Source organism: Rhipicephalus microplus, chromosome 3 (genome assembly GCF_043290135.1).
Source record: "Rhipicephalus microplus isolate Deutch F79 chromosome 3, USDA_Rmic, whole genome shotgun sequence".
Lineage (NCBI taxonomy): Eukaryota > Metazoa > Arthropoda > Arachnida > Ixodida > Ixodidae > Rhipicephalus > Rhipicephalus microplus.
The window spans coordinates 229,288,763-229,306,905 of record NC_134702.1 but is presented as its reverse complement, the minus strand read 5'-3'; the positions used below and the strand labels follow the sequence as shown (position 1 = coordinate 229,306,905).

At 47.5% G+C, this 18,143-nt stretch overlaps 24 non-coding genes across 24 annotated transcripts; all 24 read left to right on the top strand.

Moving 5' to 3' along the window:
• The first annotated feature begins 184 nt into the window (after nt 1-184).
• TRNAM-CAU (transfer RNA methionine (anticodon CAU)) lies at nt 185-257 on the top strand. Its single transcript has one exon. It is a non-coding gene; the product is annotated as a tRNA-Met (tRNA).
• Nucleotides 258-893: 636 nt separating this feature from the next.
• TRNAV-UAC (transfer RNA valine (anticodon UAC)) lies at nt 894-966 on the top strand. Its single transcript has one exon. It is a non-coding gene; the product is annotated as a tRNA-Val (tRNA).
• Nucleotides 967-1,130: 164 nt separating this feature from the next.
• On the top strand, nt 1,131-1,203 carry TRNAM-CAU (transfer RNA methionine (anticodon CAU)). The gene has a single exon. It is a non-coding gene; the product is annotated as a tRNA-Met (tRNA).
• A 637-nt stretch (nt 1,204-1,840) lies between these two features.
• Nucleotides 1,841-1,913, top strand: TRNAM-CAU (transfer RNA methionine (anticodon CAU)). Its single transcript has one exon. It is a non-coding gene; the product is annotated as a tRNA-Met (tRNA).
• A 1,573-nt stretch (nt 1,914-3,486) lies between these two features.
• TRNAM-CAU (transfer RNA methionine (anticodon CAU)) lies at nt 3,487-3,559 on the top strand. The gene has a single exon. It is a non-coding gene; the product is annotated as a tRNA-Met (tRNA).
• A 1,337-nt stretch (nt 3,560-4,896) lies between these two features.
• TRNAL-UAA (transfer RNA leucine (anticodon UAA)) lies at nt 4,897-4,969 on the top strand. Its single transcript has one exon. It is a non-coding gene; the product is annotated as a tRNA-Leu (tRNA).
• A 1,336-nt stretch (nt 4,970-6,305) lies between these two features.
• On the top strand, nt 6,306-6,378 carry TRNAV-UAC (transfer RNA valine (anticodon UAC)). Its single transcript has one exon. It is a non-coding gene; the product is annotated as a tRNA-Val (tRNA).
• A 398-nt stretch (nt 6,379-6,776) lies between these two features.
• Nucleotides 6,777-6,849, top strand: TRNAM-CAU (transfer RNA methionine (anticodon CAU)). Its single transcript has one exon. It is a non-coding gene; the product is annotated as a tRNA-Met (tRNA).
• Nucleotides 6,850-7,484: 635 nt separating this feature from the next.
• Nucleotides 7,485-7,557, top strand: TRNAM-CAU (transfer RNA methionine (anticodon CAU)). The gene has a single exon. It is a non-coding gene; the product is annotated as a tRNA-Met (tRNA).
• An 866-nt stretch (nt 7,558-8,423) lies between these two features.
• On the top strand, nt 8,424-8,496 carry TRNAV-UAC (transfer RNA valine (anticodon UAC)). Its single transcript has one exon. It is a non-coding gene; the product is annotated as a tRNA-Val (tRNA).
• A 164-nt stretch (nt 8,497-8,660) lies between these two features.
• TRNAM-CAU (transfer RNA methionine (anticodon CAU)) lies at nt 8,661-8,733 on the top strand. The gene has a single exon. It is a non-coding gene; the product is annotated as a tRNA-Met (tRNA).
• A 164-nt stretch (nt 8,734-8,897) lies between these two features.
• Nucleotides 8,898-8,970, top strand: TRNAM-CAU (transfer RNA methionine (anticodon CAU)). The gene has a single exon. It is a non-coding gene; the product is annotated as a tRNA-Met (tRNA).
• Nucleotides 8,971-10,783: 1,813 nt separating this feature from the next.
• Nucleotides 10,784-10,856, top strand: TRNAV-UAC (transfer RNA valine (anticodon UAC)). Its single transcript has one exon. It is a non-coding gene; the product is annotated as a tRNA-Val (tRNA).
• A 401-nt stretch (nt 10,857-11,257) lies between these two features.
• Nucleotides 11,258-11,330, top strand: TRNAM-CAU (transfer RNA methionine (anticodon CAU)). The gene has a single exon. It is a non-coding gene; the product is annotated as a tRNA-Met (tRNA).
• Nucleotides 11,331-11,966: 636 nt separating this feature from the next.
• Nucleotides 11,967-12,039, top strand: TRNAM-CAU (transfer RNA methionine (anticodon CAU)). The gene has a single exon. It is a non-coding gene; the product is annotated as a tRNA-Met (tRNA).
• Nucleotides 12,040-12,905: 866 nt separating this feature from the next.
• On the top strand, nt 12,906-12,978 carry TRNAV-UAC (transfer RNA valine (anticodon UAC)). The gene has a single exon. It is a non-coding gene; the product is annotated as a tRNA-Val (tRNA).
• A 401-nt stretch (nt 12,979-13,379) lies between these two features.
• TRNAM-CAU (transfer RNA methionine (anticodon CAU)) lies at nt 13,380-13,452 on the top strand. The gene has a single exon. It is a non-coding gene; the product is annotated as a tRNA-Met (tRNA).
• Nucleotides 13,453-13,615: 163 nt separating this feature from the next.
• TRNAI-UAU (transfer RNA isoleucine (anticodon UAU)) lies at nt 13,616-13,688 on the top strand. Its single transcript has one exon. It is a non-coding gene; the product is annotated as a tRNA-Ile (tRNA).
• A 635-nt stretch (nt 13,689-14,323) lies between these two features.
• On the top strand, nt 14,324-14,396 carry TRNAM-CAU (transfer RNA methionine (anticodon CAU)). The gene has a single exon. It is a non-coding gene; the product is annotated as a tRNA-Met (tRNA).
• A 158-nt stretch (nt 14,397-14,554) lies between these two features.
• TRNAM-CAU (transfer RNA methionine (anticodon CAU)) lies at nt 14,555-14,627 on the top strand. Its single transcript has one exon. It is a non-coding gene; the product is annotated as a tRNA-Met (tRNA).
• An 865-nt stretch (nt 14,628-15,492) lies between these two features.
• Nucleotides 15,493-15,565, top strand: TRNAV-UAC (transfer RNA valine (anticodon UAC)). The gene has a single exon. It is a non-coding gene; the product is annotated as a tRNA-Val (tRNA).
• A 1,107-nt stretch (nt 15,566-16,672) lies between these two features.
• On the top strand, nt 16,673-16,745 carry TRNAM-CAU (transfer RNA methionine (anticodon CAU)). Its single transcript has one exon. It is a non-coding gene; the product is annotated as a tRNA-Met (tRNA).
• A 158-nt stretch (nt 16,746-16,903) lies between these two features.
• Nucleotides 16,904-16,976, top strand: TRNAM-CAU (transfer RNA methionine (anticodon CAU)). Its single transcript has one exon. It is a non-coding gene; the product is annotated as a tRNA-Met (tRNA).
• A 629-nt stretch (nt 16,977-17,605) lies between these two features.
• Nucleotides 17,606-17,678, top strand: TRNAM-CAU (transfer RNA methionine (anticodon CAU)). The gene has a single exon. It is a non-coding gene; the product is annotated as a tRNA-Met (tRNA).
• The last annotated feature ends 465 nt before the right edge of the window (nt 17,679-18,143 follow it).

The following is an 18,143-nucleotide window of genomic DNA, read 5'->3' as shown; positions in this document are numbered from 1 at the left end:
GTTCAATCCACACCCGGGGCAGAGGCGGTGCAGATTTCTTGTTTGCTTAAGAGAGTTTAATTAGGTCGTGAGGGGTGCGCTGTCTGGAGCAGTAATGAATGACTGTTGCTGAGTTTTCTTAATTTTTCGCCCGTAACTTGTGGGAACTATTGATACCGGTTATGTTTCCCAGTGACCCCTGTACGCCTCGGTAGCGCAGTAGGCAGCGCGTCAGTCTCATAATCTGAAGGTCGTGGGTTCAATCCACACCCGGAGCAAAGGCGGTGCAGATTTTTTGTTTGCTTATGAGAGTTTAATTAGGTTTTGAGGGGTGCGCTGTCTGGAGCAGTAACGAATGACTGTTGCTGAGTTTTCTTACTTTTTCGACTTATAATTTGTGGGAACTAATGATACCGGTTGCGTTTGCCAGTGACCCCCGTCTGCCTCGGTAGCGCAGTAGGCAGCGCGTCCGTCTCATAATCTGAAGGTCGTGAGTTCAATCCTAACCCGGGGCAAAGGCGGTGCAGTTTTTTTGTTGGCTTATGATAGTTTAATTAGGTCGTGAGGGGTGCGCTGTGCGGAGCAGTAATGAATGACTGTTGCTCAGTTTTCTTACTTTTTCGGCCTTTAATTTGTGGGAACTAATGATCCCGGTTGCGTTTTCCAGTGACACCTGTCTGCCTAGATACCGTAGAAGGCAGCGTGTCAGTGTCATAATCTGAAGGTCGTGAGTTCAATCCTCACCCGGGGCAAAGGCGGTGCAGTTTTTTGTTTGCTTATGATAGTTTAATTAGTCGTCAGGGGTGCGGTGTCTGGAGCAGTAATGAATGACTGTTGCTCGGTTTTCTTACCTTTTCGACCTTACACTTCTGGGAACTAATGATACCGGTTGCGTTTCCCAGTGACACCTGTCCGCCTCGGTAGCGCAGTAGGCAGAGCATCAGTCTTACATTCTGAAGGTCGTGAGTTCAACCCTCACCCGGGGCAAAGTTGGGGCAGTTTCTTTGTTTGCTGATGAGAGTTTAATTAGGTCGTGAGGGGTGCACGGTCTGGAGAAGTAATGAATGACTGTTGCTGAGGTTTCTTACTTTTTCGACCTTTAACTTGTGGGAGCTATTGATACCGGTTGTGTTTCCCAGTGACCCCTGTCCGCCTCGGTAGCGCAGTAGGCAGCGCGTCAGTCTCATAATCTGAAGGTCGTGAGTTCAATCCACACCCGGGGCAAAGGCGGTGCAGATTTTCTGTTTGCTTATGAGAGTTTAATTAGGTCGTGAGGGGTGCGCTGTCTGGAGCAGTAATGAATGACTTTTGCTGAGTTTTCTTAATTTTTCGACCGTTAACTTGTGGGAACTATTGATACCGGTTATGTTTCCCAGTGACCCCTGTCCGCCTCGGTAGCGCAGTAGGCAGCGCGTCAGTCTCATAATCTGAAGGTCGTGAGTTCAATACACACCCGGGGCAGAGGCGGTGCAGATTTCTTGTTTGCTTATGAGAGTTTAATTAGGTCGTGAGGGGTGCGCTGTCTGGAGCAGTAATGAATGACTGTTGCTTGGTTTTCTTACTTTTTCGACTTATAATTTGTGGGAAGTAATGATACCGGTTGCGTTTCCCAGTGACCCCCGTCTGCCTCGGTAGCGCAGTAGGCAGCGCGTCAGTCTCATAATCTGAAGGTCGTGAGTTCAGTCCTAACCCGGGGCAAAGGCGGTGCAGTTTTTTGTTTGCTTATGATAGTTTAATTAGGTCGTCAGGAGTGCGCTGTCTGGAGCAGTAATGAATGACTGTTGCTCGGTTTTCTTACTTTTTCGGCCTTTAATTAGTGGGAACTAATGATCCCGGTTGCGTTTCTCAGTGACATCTGTCCGCCTCGGTAGCACAGTAGGTAGCGCGTCAGTCTCATATACTGAAGGTCGTGAGTTCAATCTTCACCCGGGGCAAAGTTGGAGCAGATTTTTTGTTTGCTTATGAGAGTTTAGTTGGGTCGTGAGGGTTGCGCTGTCTGGAGCAGTAATGAATGACTGTTCTCGGTTTTCTTACTTTTTCGACATTTATTTGTGGGAACTAATGATCCCAGTTTCGTTTCCCAGTGACAACTGTCCGCCTCGGTAGCGCAGTAGGCAGCGCGTCAGTCTCATAATCTGAAGGTCGTGAGTTCGAACATCACCCGGGGAAAAGCGGTGCAGTTTTTTTGTTTGCTTATGAGAGAATAATTAGGTCGTGAGGGGTGCGCTGTCTTGAGCAGTAATGAATGACTGTTGCTTGGTTTTGTTCCTTTTTTGACCTTTCATTTGCGGGAACTAATGATACCGATTGCGTTTCCCAGTGACACCTGTACGCCTCGGTAGCGCAGTAGGCAGTACGTAAGTCTCATAATCTGAAGGTTGTGAGTTCAATCCTCACCAGGGGCAAAGGTGGTGCAGTTTTTTGTTTGCTTTTGAGAGTTGAATTAGGTCGTGAGGAGTGCGCTGTCTGGAGCAGTAATGAATGACTGTTGCTTGGTTTTCTTACTTTTTCGACCTTTATTTTGTGGGAACTAATGATACCGTTTTTTTCCCAGCGACACCTGTCCGCCTCAGTAGCGCGGTAGGCAGAGCGTCAGCCTTAAAATCTGAAGATCTTGAGTTCAATCCTCATCCGGGGCAAAGGTGGTGCAGTTTTTTTGTTTGCTTCTGAGAGTTTAATTAGGTTGTGAGAAGTGCGCTGTCTGGAGCAGTAATGAATGACTGTTGCTCGGTTTTCTTTTTTGAACTTTAATTTGTGGGAACTAATGATACCGGTTGTGTTTCCCAGTGACACCTGTCCGCCTCGGTCGCGCAGTAGGCAGCACGTCAGTCTCATAATCTGAAGGTCGTGAGTTCAATCCTCACCCGTGGCAAAGGTGGTGCCGTTTTCTTGTTTACTTATGATAGTTTATTTAGTCGTGAGGGGTGCGGTGTCTGGAGCAGTAATGAATGACTGTTGCTTGGTTTTCTTACCTTTTCGACCTTACACTTCTGGCAACTAATGATACCAGTTGCGTTTCCCAGTGACACCTGTCCGCCTCGGTAGCGCAGTAGGCAGAGCATCAGTCTTACCATCTGAAGGTCGTGAGTTCAACCCTCACCCGTGGCAAAGTTGGTGCAGTTTCTTTGTTTGCTGATGAGAGTTTAATTAGGTCGTGAGGGGTGCACGGTCTGGAGAACTAATGAATGACTGTTGCTGAGGTTTCTTACTTTTTCGACCTATAATTTGTGGGAGCTATTGATACCGGTTGTGTTTCCCAGTGACTTCTGTCCGCCTCGGTAGCGCAGTAGGCGGCGAGTCTTTCTCATAATCTGAAGGTCGTGAGTTCAATCCTCACCCGGGGCAAAGGTGGTGCAGATTTTCTGTTTGCTTAGAGAGTTTAATTAGGTCGTGAGGGGTGCGCTGTCTGGAGCAGTAATGAATGACTTTTGCTGAGTTTTCTTAATTTTTCGACCGTTAATTGTGGGAACTATTGATACCGGTTATGTTTCCCAGTGACTCCTGTCCGCCTCGGTAGCGCAGTAGGCAGCGCGTCAGTCTCATAATCTGAAGGTCGTGAGTTCAATCCACACCCGGGGCAAAGGCGGTGCAGATTTTTTGTTTGCTTATGAGAGTTTAATTAGGTCGTGAGGGGTGCGCTGTCTGGAGCAGTAATGAATGACTGTTGCTGAGTTTTCTTAATTTTTCACCCGTAACTTGTGGGAACTATTGATAACGGTCATGTTTCGCAGTGACCCCTGGCCGCCTCGGTAGCGCAGTAGGCAGCGCGTCAGTCCCATAATCTGAAGGTCGTGAGTTCAATCCACACCCGGAGCAAAGGCGGTGCAGATTTTTTGTTTGCTTATGAGAGTTTGAATAGGTTTTGAGGGATGCGCTCTATGGAGCAGTAATGAATGACTGTTGCTGAGTTTTCTTACTTTTTCGACCTTTACTTGTGGGAACGATTGATACCGATTGTGTATCCCATTGACCCCTGTCTGCCTCGGTAGCGCAGTAGGCAGCGCGTCAGTCTCATAATCTGAAGGTCGTGAGTTCAATCCACACTCGGGGCAAAGGCGGTGCAGATTTTTTGTTTGCTTATGAGAGTTTAATTAGGTCGTGAGGGGTGCACTGTCTGGAGCAGTAACGAATGACTGTTGCTCGGTTTTTTTACTTTTCTGACCTTTAACCCCTGGGAACTATTGATACCGATTGTGTTTCCCAGTGACACCTGCCCGCCTCGGTAGCGTAGTAGGCGGCACGTCAGTCTCATAATCTGAAGGTCGTGAGTTCAATCCTCACCCGGGCCAATGACGGTGCAGTTTTTTGTTTGCTTATGCGAGTTTAATTAGGTCGTGAAGGGTGCACTGTCTGGAGCAGTAATGAATGACTGTTGCTCGGTTTTCTTATTTTTTGACCTTTAATTTGTGGGAACTAATCATACCGGTTGCGTTTCCCAGTGACTTCTGTCCGCCTCGGTAGCGCAGTAGGCGGCGAGTCTTTCTCATAATCTGAAGGTCGTGAGTTCAATCCTCACCCGGGGCACAGGTGGTGCAGATTTTTTGTTTGCTTATGAGAGTTTAATTAGGTCGTGAGGGGTGCACGGTCTGGAGAAGTAACGAATGTCTGTTGCTGAGGTTTCTTACTTTTTTCGACCTTGTGGGTGCTATTGATACCGGTTGTGTTTCCCAGTGACCCCTGTCCGCCTCGGTAGCGCAGTAGGCAGCGCGTCAGTCTCATAATCTGAAGGTCGTGAGTTCAATCCAAACCCGGGGCAAAGGCGGTGCAGATTTTCTGTTTGCTTCTGAGAGTTTATTTAGGTCGTGAGGGGTGATCTGTCTGGAGCAGTAATAAATGACTGTTGCTGAGTTTTATTACTTTTTCGACATTTATTTTGTGGGAACTAATGATACCATTTTTTCCCAGTTATACCTGTCTGCCTCGGTAGCGCGGTAGGCAGAGCGTCAGCCTTAAAATCTGAAGGTCGTGAGTTCAATCCTCACCCGGGGCAAAGGTGGTGCAGTTTTTTGTTTGCTTCTGAGAGTTTAATTAGGTCGTGAGAAGTGCGCTGTCTGGAGCAGTAATGAATGACTATTGCTCGGTTTTCTTTTTCGAACTTTAATTTGTGGGAACTAATGATACCGGTTGTGTTTCCCAGTGACACCTGTCCACCTCGGTAGCGCAGTAGGCAGCACGTCAGTCTCGTAATCTGAAGGTCGCAAGTTCAATCCTCACCCGTGGCAAAGGTGGTGCCGTTTTCTTGTTTACTTATGATAGTTTATTTAGTCGTGAGGGGTGCGCTGTCTGCAGCAATAATGAATGACTGCTGCTGAGTTTTCTTAATTTTTCGACCGTTACCTTGTGGGAACTATTGATACCGGTTATGTTTCCCAGTGACCCCTGCCCGCCTCGGTAGCGCAGTAGGCAGCGCGTACGTCTCATAATCTGAAGGTCGTGAGTTCAATCCACACCCGGGGCAAAGGCGGTGCAGATCTTTTGTTTGCTTATGAGAGTTTAATTAGGTTGTGAGGGGTGCGCTGTCTGGAGCAGTAATGAATGACTGTTGCTTGGTTTTCTTCTGTTTTCGACCTTTCATTTGCGGGAACTAATGATACCGGTTGCCTTTCCCAGTGACAACTGTACGCCTCGGTAGCGCAGTAGGCAGTACATCAGTCTCATAATCTGAAGGTCATGAGTTCAATCCAAACCCGGGGCAAAGGCGGTGCAGATTTTTTGTTTGCTTATGAGAGTTTAATTAGGTCGTGAGGGGTGCATGGTCTGGAGAATAAGTGAATGTCTGTTGCTGAGGTTTCTCACTTTTTTGACCTTTATTTTGTGGGAACTAATGATACCGTTTTTTTCCCAGTGACACCTGTCCGCCTCGGTAGCGCGGTAAGCAGAGCGTCAGCCTTAAAATCTGAAGGTTGTGAGTTCAATCCTCACCCGTGGCAAAGGTGGTGCAGTTTTTTTGTTTGCTTCTGAGAGTTTGATTAGGTCGTGAGGGGTGAGCTGTCTGGAGCAGTTATGAATGACTGTTGCTCAGTTTTCTTTTTCGAACTTTAATTTGTGGGAACTAATGATACCGGTTGTGTTTCCCAGTGACACCTGTCCGCCTCGGTAGCGCAGTAGGCAGCACGTCAGTCTCATAATCTGAAGGTCGTGAGTTCAATCCTCACCCGTGGCAAAGGTGGTGCCGTTTTCTTGTTTACTTATGATAGTTTATTTAGTCGTGAGGGGTGCGGTGTCTGGAGCAGTAATGAATGACTGTTGCTCGGTTTTCTTACCTTTTCGACCTTACACTTCTGGGAACTAATGATACCGGTTGCGTTTCCCAGTGACACCTGTCCGCCTCGGTAGCGCAGTAGGCAGAGCATCAGTCTTACAATCTGAAGGTCGTGAGTTCAACCCTCACCCAGGGCAAAGTTGGTGCAGTTTCTTTGTTTGCTTCTGAGAGTTTAATTAGGTCGTGAGGGGTGCGCTGTCTGGAGCAGTAATGAATGACTGTTGCTAAGTTTTACTTTTTCGACCTTTTTTTTGTGGGAACTAATGATCCCGGTTGCGTTTTCCAGTGACACCTGTCCGCCTCGATAGCGCAGTAGGCAGCGCGTCAGTCTCATAATCTGAAGGTGGTGAGTTCAATACACACCCGGGGCAAAGAAGGTAAAGATTTTTTGTTTGCTTGTGAGAGTTTAATTAGGTCGTTAAGGGTGCGCTGTGTGGAGCAGTAATGAATGACTGTTGCTCGGTTTTCTTACTTTTTCGACTTATAATTTGTGGGAACAAATGATACCGGTTGCGTTTCCCAGTGACCCCCGTCTGCCTCGGTAGCGCAGTAGGCAGCGCGTCAGTCTCATAATCTGAAGGTCGTGAGTTCAATCCTAACCCGGGGCAAAGGCGGTGCAGTTTTTTTGTTTGCTTATGATAGTTTAATTAGGTCGTCTGGAGTGCGCTGTCTGGAGCAGTAATGAATGACTGTTGCTCGGTTTTCTTACTTTTTCGGCCTTTAATTTGTGGGAACTAATGATCCCGGTTGCGTTTTCCAGTGACACCTGTCCGCCTTGATAGCGCAGTAGACTGCGTGTCAGTGTGATAATCTGAAGGTCGTGAGTTCAATCCTCACCCGGGGATAAGGCGGTCCAGATTTTTTGTTTGGTTATGATAGTTTAGTTAGGTCGTGAGGGGTGCGCTTTCTGGAGCAGTAATGAATGGCTGTTGCTCGGTTTTCTTACTTTTTCGGCCTTTAATTAGTGAGAACTAATGATCCCAGTTGCGTTTCTCAGTGACATCTGTCCGCCTCGGTAGCACAGTAGGTAGCGCGACAGTCTCATATACTGAAGGTCGTGAGTTAATCTTCACCCGGGGCAAAGTTGGAACAGATTTTTTGTTTGCTTATGAGAGTTTAATTGGGTCGTGAGGGTTGCGCTGTCTGGAGCAGTAATGAATGACTGTTCTCGGTTTTCTTACTTTTTCGACATTTATTTGTGGGAACTAATGATCCCGGTTGCGTTTCCCAGTGACAACTGTCCGCCTCGGTAGCGCAGTAGGCAGCGCGTCAGTCTCATATACTGAAGGTCGTGAGTTCAATCTTCACCCGGGGCAAAGTTGGAGCAGATTTTTTGTTTGCTTATGAGAGTTTAATTAGGTCGTGAGGGGTGCGCTGTCTTGAGCAGTAATGAATGACTGTTGCTTGGTTTTCTTCCTTTTTCGACCTTTCATTTGCGGGAACTAATGATACCGGTTGCGTTTCCCAGTGACACCTGTACGCCTTGGTAGCGCAGTAGGCAGTACGTCAGTCTCATAATCTGAAGGTTGTGAGTTCAGTCCTCACCAGGGGCAAAGGTGGTGCAGTTTTTTGTTTGCTTTTGAGAGTTGAATTAGGTCGTGAGGGGTGCGCTGTCTGGAGCATTAATGAATGACTGTTGCTTGGTTTTCTTACTTTTTCGACCTTTATTTTGTGGGAACTAATGATACCGTTTTTTTCCCAGTGGCACCTGTCCGCCTCAGTAGTGCGGTAGACAGAGCATCAGCCTTAAAATCTGAAGGTCGTGAGTTCAATCCTCACCCGGGACAAAGGTGGTGCAGTTTTTTTGTTTGCTTCTAGAGTTTAATTAGGTCGTGAGAAGTGCGCTGTCTGGAGCAGTAATGAATGACTGTTGCTCGGTTTTCTTTTTTGAACTTTAATTTGTGGGAACTAATGATACCGGTTGTGTTTCCCAGTGACACCTGTCCGCCTCAGTAGCGCAGTAGGCAGCACGTCAGTCTCATAATCTGAAGGTCGTGAGTTCAATCCTCACCCGTGGCAAAGGTGGTGCCGTTTTCTTGTTTACTTATGATAGTTTATTTAGTCGTGAGGGGTGCGGTGTCTGGAGCAGTAATGAATGACTGTTGCTCGGTTTTCTTACCTTTTCGACCTTACACTTCTGGGAACTAATGATACCGGTTGCGTTTCCCAGTGACACCTGTCCGCCTCGGTAGCGCAGTAGGCAGAGCATCAGTCTTACAATCTGAAGGTCGTGAGTTCAACCCTCACCCGGGGCAAAGTTGGTGCAGTTTCTCTGTTTGCTGATGAGAGTTTATTTAGGTCGTGAGGGGTGCACGGTCTGGAGAAGTAATGAATGACTGTTGCTGAGGTTTCTTACTTTTTCGACCTTTAACTTGTGGGAGCTATTGATACCGGTTGTGTTTCCCAGTGACCCCTGTCCGCCTCGGTAGCGCAGTAGGCAGCGCGTCAGTCTCATAATCTGAAGGTCGTGAGTTCAATCCACACCCGGGGCAAAGGCGGTGCAGATTTTCTGTTTGCTTATGAGAGTTTAATTAGGTCGTGAGGGGTGCGCTGTCTGGAGCAGTAATGAATGACTTTTGCTGAGTTTTCTTAATTTTTCGACCGTTAACTTGTGGGAACTATTGATACCGTTTATGTTTCCCAGTGACCCCTGTCCGCCTCGGTAGTGCAGTAAGCAGCGCGTCAGTCTCATAATCTGAAGGTCGTGAGTTCAATCCTCACCCGGGGCAAAGGCGGTGCAGATTTTTTGTTTGCTTATGAGAGTTTAATTAGGTCGTGAGGGGTGCACGGTCTGGAGAATAAATGAATGTCTGTTGCTGAGGTTTCTTACTTTTTTGACCTTTATTTTGTGGGAACTAATGATACCGTTTTTTTCCCAGTGACACCTGTCCGCCTCGGAAGCGCGGTAGGCAGAGCGTCAGCCTTAAAATCTGAAGGTTGTGAGTTCAATCCTCACCCGTGGCAAAGGTGGTGCAGTTTTTTTGTTTGCTTCTGAGAGTTTGATTAGGTCGTGAGGGGTGAGCTGTCTGGAGCAGTAATGAATGACTGTTGCTCGGTTTTCTTTTTCGAACTTTAATTTGTGGGAACTAATGATACCGGTTGTGTTTCCCAGTGACACCTGTCCGCCTCGGTAGCGCAGTAGGCAGCACGTCAGTCTCATAATCTGAAAGTCGTGAGTTCAATCCTCACCCGTGGCAAAGGTGGTGCCGTTTTCTTGTTTACTTATGATAGTTTATTTAGTCGTGAGGGGTGCGGTGTCTGGAGCAGTAATGAATGACTGTTGCTCGGTTTTCTTACCTTTTCGACCTTACACTTCTGGGAACTAATGATACCGGTTGCGTTTCCCAGTGACACCTGTCCGCCTCGGTAGTGCAGTAGGCAGAGCATCAGTCTTACAATCTGAAGGTCGTGAGTTCAGCCCTCACCCGGGGCAAAGTTGGTGCAGTTTCTTTGTTTGCTTCTGAGAGTTTAATTAGGTCGTGAGGGGTGCGCTGTCTGGAGCAGTAATGAATGACTGTTGCTAAGTTTTTTTACTTTTTCGACCTTTAATTTGTGGGAACTAATGATCCCGGTTGCGTTTCCCAGTGACACCTGTCCGCCTCGATAGCGCAGTAGGCAGCGCGTCAGTCTCATAATCTGAAGGTCGTGAGTTCAATCCACACCCGGGGCAAAGGAGGTACAGATTTTTTGTTTGCTTGTGAGTGTTTACTTAGGTCGTTAGGGGTGCGCTGTGTGGAGCAGTAATGATCGACTGTTGCTCGGTTTTCTTACTTTTTCGACTTATAATTTGTGGGAACTAATGATACCGGTTGCGTTTCCCAGTGACCCCCGTCTGCCTCGGTAGCGCAGTAGGCAGCGCGTCAGCCTCATAATCTGAAGGTCGTGAGTTCAATCCTAACCCGGGGCAAAGGCGGTGCAGTTTTTTTGTTGGCTTATGATAGTTTAATTAGGTCGTGAGGGGTGCGCTGTCCGGAGCATTAATGAATGACTGTTGCTCGGTTTTCTTACTTTTTCGGCCTTTAATTTGTGGGAACTAATAATCCCGGTTGCGTTTTCCAGTGACACCTGTCCGCCTCGATAGCGTAGTAGGCAGCGTGTCAGTGTCATAATCTGAAGGTCGTGAGTTAGTCCTCACCCGGGGCAAAGGCTGTGCAGTTTTTTGTTTGCTTATGATAGTTTAATTAGTCGTGAGGGGTGCGGTGTCTGGAGCAGTAATGAATGACTGTTGCTCGGTTTTCTTACCTTTTCGACCTTACACTTCTGGGAACTAATGATACCGGTTGCGTTTCCCAGTGACACCTTTCCGCCTGGGTAGCGCAGTAGGCAGAGCATCAGTCTTACAATCTGAAGGTCGTGAGTTCAGCCCTCACCCGGGACAAAGTTGGTGCAGTTTCTTTGTTTGCTTCTGAGAGTTTAATTAGGTCGTGAGGGGTGCGCTGTCTTGAGCAGTAATGAATGACTGTTGCTAAGTTTTCTTACTTTTTCGACCTTTAATTTGTGGGAACTAATGATCCCGGTTGCGTTTCCCAGTGACACCTGTCCGCCTCGGTAGCGCAGTAGGCAGAGCATCAGTCTTACAATCTAAAGGTCGTGAGTTCAACCCTCACCCGGGGCAAAGTTGGTGCAGTTTCTTTGTTTGCTTCTGAGAGTTTAATTAGGTCGTGAGGGGTGCGCTGTCTGGAGCAGTAATGAATGACTGTTGCTAAGTTTTCTTACTTTTTCGACCTTTAATTTGTGGGAACTAATGATCCCGGTTGCGTTTCCCAGTGACACCTGTCCGCCTCGATAGCGCAGTAGGCAGCGCGTCAGTCTCATAATCTGAAGGTCGTGAGTTGAATACACACCCGGGGCAAAGGAGGTAAAGATTTTTTGTTTGCTTGTGAGAGTTTAATTAGGTCGTTAGGGGTGCGCTGTGTGGAGCAGTAATGAATGACTGTTGCTCGGTTTTCTTACTTTTTCGACTTATAATTTGTGGGAACTAATGATACCGGTTACGTTTCCCAGTGACCCCCGTCTGCCTCGGTAGCGCAGTAGGCAGCGCGTCAGTCTCATAATCTGAAGGTCGTGAGTTCAATCCTAACCCGGGGCAAAGGCGGCGCAGTTTTTTTGTTTGCTTATGGTAGTTTAAATAGGTCGTCAGGAGTGCGCTGTCTGGAGCAGTAATGAATGACTGTTGCTCGGTTTTCTTACTTTTTCGGCCTTTAATTTGTGGGAACTAATGATCCCGGTTGCATTTTCCAGTGACACCTGTCCGCCTAGATAGCGCAGAAGACAGCGTGTCAGTGTGATAATCTGAAGGTCGTGAATTCAATCCTCACCCGGGGCTAAGGCGGTGCAGATTTTTTGTTTGGTTATGATAGTTTAATTAGGTCGTGAGGGGTGCGCTTTCTGGAGCAGTAATGAATGGCTGTTGCTCGGTTTTCTTACATTTTCGGCCTTTAATTAGTGGGAACTAATGATCCCAGTTGCGTTTCTCAGTGACATCTGTGCGCCTCGGTAGCACAGTAGGGAGCGCGACAGTCTCATATACTGAAGGTCGTGAGTTCAATCTTCACCCGGGGCAAAGTTGGAGCAGATTTTTTGCTTGCTTATGAAAGTTTAATTGGGTCGTGAGGGTTGCGCTGTCTGGAGCAGTAATGAATGACTGTTCTCGGTTTTCTTACTTTTTCGACATTTATTTGTGGGAACTAATGATCCCGGTTGCGTTTCCCAGTGACAACTGTCCGCCTCGGTAGCGCAGTAGGCAGCGCGTCAGTCTCATATACTGAAGGTCGTGAGTTCAATCTTCACCCGGGGCAAAGTTGGAGCAGATTTTTTGTTTGCTTATGAGAGTTTAATTAGGTCGTGAGGGGTGCGCTGTCTTGAGCAGTAATGAATGACTGTTGCTTGGTTTTCTTCATTTTTCGACCTTTCATTTGCGGGAACTAATGATACCGGTTGCGTTTCCCAGTGACACCTGTACGCCTCGGTAGCGCAGTAGGCAGTACGTCAGTCTCATAATCTGAAGGTTGTGAGTTCAGTCCTCACCAGGGGCAAAGGTGGTGCAGTTTTTTGTTTGCTTTTGAGAGTTGAATTAGGTCGTGAGGGGTGCGCTGTCTGGAGCAGTAATGAATGACTGTTGCTTGGTTTTCTTACTTTTTCGACCTATATTTTGTGGGAACTAATGATACCGTTTTTTTCCCAGTGACACCTGTTCGCCTCAGTAGCGCGGTAGACAGAGCATCAGCCTTAAAATCTGAAGGTCGTGAGTTCAATCCTCACCCGGGGCAAAGGTGGTGCAGTTTTTTTGTTTGCTTCTAGAGTTTAATTAGGTCGTGAGAAGTGTGCTGTCTGGAGCAGTAATGAATGACTGTTGCTCGGTTTTCTTTTTTGAACTTTAATTTGTGGGAACTAATGATACCGGTTGTGTTTCCCAGTGACACCTGTCCGCCTCGGTAGCGCAGTAGGCAGCACGTCAGTCTCATAATCTGAAGGTCGTGAGTTCAATCCTCACCCGTGGCAAAGGTGGTGCAGTTTTCTTGTTTACTTATGATAGTTTATTTAGTCGTGAGGGGTGCGGTGTCTGGAGCAGTAATGAATGACTGTTGCTCGGTTTTCTTACCTTTTCGACCTTACACTTCTGGGAACTAATGATACCGGTTGCGTTTCCCAGTGACACCTGTCCGCCTCGGTAGCGCAGTAGGCAGAGCATCAGTCTTACAATCTGAAGGTCGTGAGTTCAACCCTCACCCGGGGCAAAGTTGGTGCAGTTTCTTTGTTTGCTGATGAGAGTTTAATTAGGTCGTGAGGGGTGCACTGTCTGGAGAAGTAATGAATGACTGTTGCTGAGGTTTCTTACTTTTTCGACCTTTAGCTTGTGGCAGCTATTGATACCGGTTGTGTTTCCCAGTGACCCCTGTCCGCCTCGGTAGCGCAGTAGGCAGCGCGTCAGTCTCATAATCTGAAGGTCGTGAGTTCAATCCACACCCGGGTCAAAGGCGGTGCAGATTTTCTGTTTGCTTATGAGAGTTTAATTAGGTCGTGAGGGGTGCGCTGTCTGGAGCAGTAATGAATGACTTTTGCTGAGTTTTCTTAATTTTTCGACCGTTAACTTGTGGGAACTATTGATACCGGTTATGTTTCCCAGTGACCCCTGTCCGCCTCGGTAGCGCAGTAGGCAGCGCGTCAGTCTCATAATCTGAAGGTCGTGAGTTCAATCCACACCCGGGGCAAAGGCGGTGCAGATTTTTTGTTTGCTTATGAGAGTTTAATTAGGTCGTGAGGGTTGCGCTGTCTGGAGCAGTAATGAATGACTGTTGCTGAGTTTTCTTAATTTTTCGCCCGTAACTTGTGGGAACTATTGATACCGGTTATGTTTCCCAGTGACCCCTGTCCGCCTCGGTAGCGCAGTAGGCAGCGCGTCAGTCTTATAATCTGAAGGTCGTGAGTTCAATCCACACCCGGAGCAAAGGCGGTGCAGATTTTTTGTTTGCTTATGAGAGTTTAAATAGGTTTTGAGGGGTGCGCTGTCTGGAGCAGTAATGAATGACTGTTGCTGAGTTTTCTTACTTTTTCGACCTTTACTTGTGGGAACGATTGATACCGATTGTGTTTCCCATTGACTCCTGTCTGCCTCGGTAGCGCAGTAGGCAGCGCGTCAGTCTCATATTCTGAAGGCCGTGAGTTCAGTCCACACTCGGGGCAAAGGCGGTGCAGATTTTTTGTTTGCTTATGAGAGTTTAATTAGGTCGTGAGGGGTGCACTGTCTGGAGCAGTAACGAATGACTGTTGCTCAGTTTTTTTACTTTTCTGACATTTAACCCCTGGGAACAATTGATACCGATTATGTTTCCCAGTGACACCTGCCCGCCTCGGTAGCGTAGTAGGCGGCACGTCAGTCTCATAATCTGAAGGTCGTGAGTTCAATCCTCACCCGGGCCAATGGCGGTGCAGTTTTTTGTTTGCTTATGAGAGTTTGATTAGGTCGTGAAGGGTGCACTGTCTGGAGCAGTAATGAATGACTGTTGCTCAGTTTTCTTAGTTTTTCGACCTTTTTTTGTGGGAACTAATGATACCGGTTGCGTTTCCCAGTGACTTCTGTCCGCCTCGGTAGCGCAGTAGGCAGCGCGTCAGTCTCATAATCTGAAGGTCGTGAGTTTAATCCTCACCCGGGGCAAAGGCGGTGCAGATTTTTCTTTTGCTTATGAGAGTTTAATTAGGTCGTGAGGGGTGCACGGTCTGGAGTAGTAATGAATGTCTGTTGCTGAGGTTTCTTACTTTTTCGACCTTGTGGGAGGTATTGATACCGGTTGTGTTTCCCAGTGACCCCTGTCCGCCTCGGTAGCGTAGTAGGCAGCGCGTCAGTCTCATAATCTGAAGGTCGTGAGTTCAATCCACACCCGGGGCAAAGGCGGTGCAGATGTTTTGTTTGCTTATGAGAGTTTAATTAGGTTGTGAGGGGTGCGCTGTCTGGAGCAGTAATAAATGACTGTTGCTGAGTTTTCTTACTTTTTTGACCTTTATTTTGTGGGAACTAATGATACCGTTTTATTCCCAGTTACACCTGCCCGCCTCGGTCGCGCAGTAGGCAGTACATTAGTCTCATAATCTGAAGGTCGTGAGTTCAGTCCTCACCAGGGGCAAAGGTGGTGCAGTTTCTTGTTTGCTTTTGAGAGTTTAATTAGGTCGTGAGGGGTGCGCTGTCTGGAGCAGTAATGAATGACTGTTGCTTGGTTTTCTTACTTTTTCGACCTTTATTTTGTGGGAACTAATGATACCGTTTTTTTCCCAGTGACACCTGTCCGCCTCGGTAGCGCGGTAGGCAGAGTGTCAGCCTTAACATCTGAAGGTTGTGAGTTCAATCCTCACCCGTGGCAAAGGTGGTGCAGTTTTTTTGTTTGCTTCTGAGAGTTTAATTAGGTCGTGAGAAGTGCGCTGTCTGGAGCAGTAATGAATGACTGTTGCTCGGTTTTCTTTTTCGAACTTTAATTTGTGGGAACTAATGATACCGGTTGTGTTTCCCAGTGACACCTGTCCACCTCGGTAGCGCAGTAGGCAGCACGTCAGTCTCATAATCTGAAGGTCGTGAGTTGAATCCTCACCCGTGGCAAAGGTGGTGCCGTTTTCTTATTTACTTATGATAGTTTATTTAGTCGTGAGGGGTGCGGTGTCTGGAGCAGTAATGAATGACTGTTGCTCGGTTTTCTTACCTTTTCGACCTTACACTTCTGGGAACTAATGATACCGGTTGCGTTTCCCAGTGACACCTGTCCGCCTCGGTAGCGCAGTAGGCCGAGCATCAGTCTTACAATCTGAAGGTCGTGAGTTCAACCCTCACCCGGGGCAAAGTTGGTGCAGTTTCTTTGTTTGCTGATGAGAGTTTAATTAGGTCGTGAGGGGTGCACGATCTGGAGAAGTAATGAATGACTGTTGCTGAGGTTTCTTACTTTTTCGACCTTTAGCTTGTGGCAGCTATTGATACCGGTTGTGTTTCCCAGTGACGCCTGTCCGCCTCGGTAGCGCAGTAGGCAGCGCGTCAGTCTCATAATCTGAAGGTCGTGAGTTCAATCCACACCCGGGTCAAAGGCGGTGCAGATTTTCTGTTTGCTTATGAGAGTTTAATTAGGTCGTGAGGGGTGCGCTGTCTGGAGCAGTAATGAATGACTTTTGCTGAGTTTTCTTAATTTTTCGACCGCTAACTTGTGGGAACTATTGATACCGGTTATGTTTCCCAGTGACCCCTGTCCGCCTCGGTAGCGCAGTAGGCAGCGCGTCAGTCTCATAATCTGAAGGTCGTGAGTTCAATCCACACCCGGAGCAAAGGCGGTGCAGATTTTTTGTTTGCTTATGAGAGTTTAAATAGGTTTTGAGGGGTGCGCTGTCTGGAGCAGTAATGAATGACTGTTGCTGAGTTTTCTTACTTTTTCGACCTTTACTTGTGGGAACGATTGATACCTATTGTGTTTCCCATTGACTCCTGTCTGCCTCGGTAGCGCAGTAGGCAGCGCGTTAGTCTCATATTCTGAAGGTCGTGAGTTCAATCCACACTCGGGGCAAAGGCGGTGCAGATTTTTTGTTTGCTTATAAGAGTTTAATTAGGTCGTGATGGGTGCACTGTCTGGAGCAGTAACGAATGACTGTTGCTCAGTTTTTTTACTTTTCTGACCTTTAACCCCTGGGAACAATTGATACCGATTATGTTTCCCAGTGACACCTGCCCGCCTCGGTAGCGTAGTAGGCGGCACGTCAGTCTCATAATCTGAAGGTCGTGAGTTCAATCCTCACCCGGGCCAATGGCGGTGCAGTTTTTTGTTTGCTTATGAGAGTTTGATTAGGTCGTGAAGGGTGCACTGTCTGGAGCAGTAATGAATGACTTGCTCAGTTTTCTTAGTTTTTCGACCTTTTTTTGTGGGAACTAATGATACCGGTTGCGTTTCCCAGTGACTTCTGTCCGCCTCGGTAGCGCAGTAGGCAGCGCGTCAGTCTCATAATCTGAAGGTCGTGAGTTTAATCCTCACCCGGGGCAAAGGCGGTGCAGATTTTTTGTTTGCTTATGAGAGTTTAATTAGGTCGTGAGGGGTGCACGGTCTGGAGTAGTAATGAATGTCTGTTGCTGAGGTTTCTTACTTTTTAGACCTTGTGGGAGGTATTGATACCGGTTGTGTTTCCCAGTGACCCCTGTCCGCCTCGGTAGCGTAGTAGGCAGCGCGTCAGTCTCATAATCTGAAGGTCGTGAGTTCAATCCACACCCGGGGCAAAGGCGGTGCAGATGTTTTGTTTGCTTATGAGAGTTTAATTAGGTTGTGAGGGGTGCGCTGTCTGGAGCAGTAATAAATGACTGTTGCTGAGTTTTCTTACTTTTTTGACCTTTATTTTGTGGGAACTAATGATACCGTTTTATTCCCAGTTACACCTGCCCGCCTCGGTAGCGCAGTAGGCAGTACATTAGTCTCATAATCTGAAGGTCGTGAGTTCAGTCCTCACCAGGGGCAAAGGTGGTGCAGTTTCTTGTTTGCTTTTGAGAGTTTAATTAGGTCGTGAGGGGTGCGCTGTCTGGAGCAGGAATGAATGACTGTTGCTTGGTTTTCTTACTTTTTCAACCTTTATTTTGTGGGAACTAATGATACCGTTTTTTTCCCAGTGACACCTGTCCGCCTCGGTAGCGCAGTAGGCAGAGCGTCAGCCTTAACATCTGAAGGTTGTGAGTTCAATCCTCACCCGTGGCAAAGGTGGTGCAGTTTTTTTGTTTGCTTCTGAGAGTTTAATTAGGTCGTGAGAAGTGCGCTGTCTGGAGCAGTATAGAATGACTGTTGCTCGGTTTTCTTTTTCGAACTTTAATTTGTGGGAACTAATGATACCGGTTGTGTTTCCCAGTGACACCTGTCCGCCTCGGTAGCGCAGTAGGCAGCGCGTCAGTCTCATAATCTGAAGGTCGTGAGTTCAATCCACACCCGGGGCAAAGGAGGTACAGATTTTTTTGTTTGCTTGTGAGTGTTTAATTAGGTCGTTAGGGGTGCGCTGTGTGGAGCAGTAATGATCGACTGTTGCTCGGTTTTCTTACTTTTTCGACTTATAATTTGTGGGAACTAATGATACCGGTTGCGTTTCCCAGTGACCCCCGTCTGCCTCGGTAGCGCAGTAGGCAGCGCGGCAGCCTCATAATCTGAAGGTCGTGAGTTCAATCCTAACCCGGGGCAAAGGCGGTGCAGTTTTTTTGTTTGCTTATGATAGTTTAATTAGGTCGTGAGGGGTGCGCTGTCCGGAGCAGTAATGAATGACTGTTGCTCGGTTTTCTTACTTTTTCGGCCTTTAATTTGTGGGAACTAATAATCCCGGTTGCGTTTTCCAGTGACACCTGTCCGCCTCGATAGCGTAGTAGGCAGCGTGTCAGTGTCATAATCTGAAGGTCGTGAGTTAGTCCTCA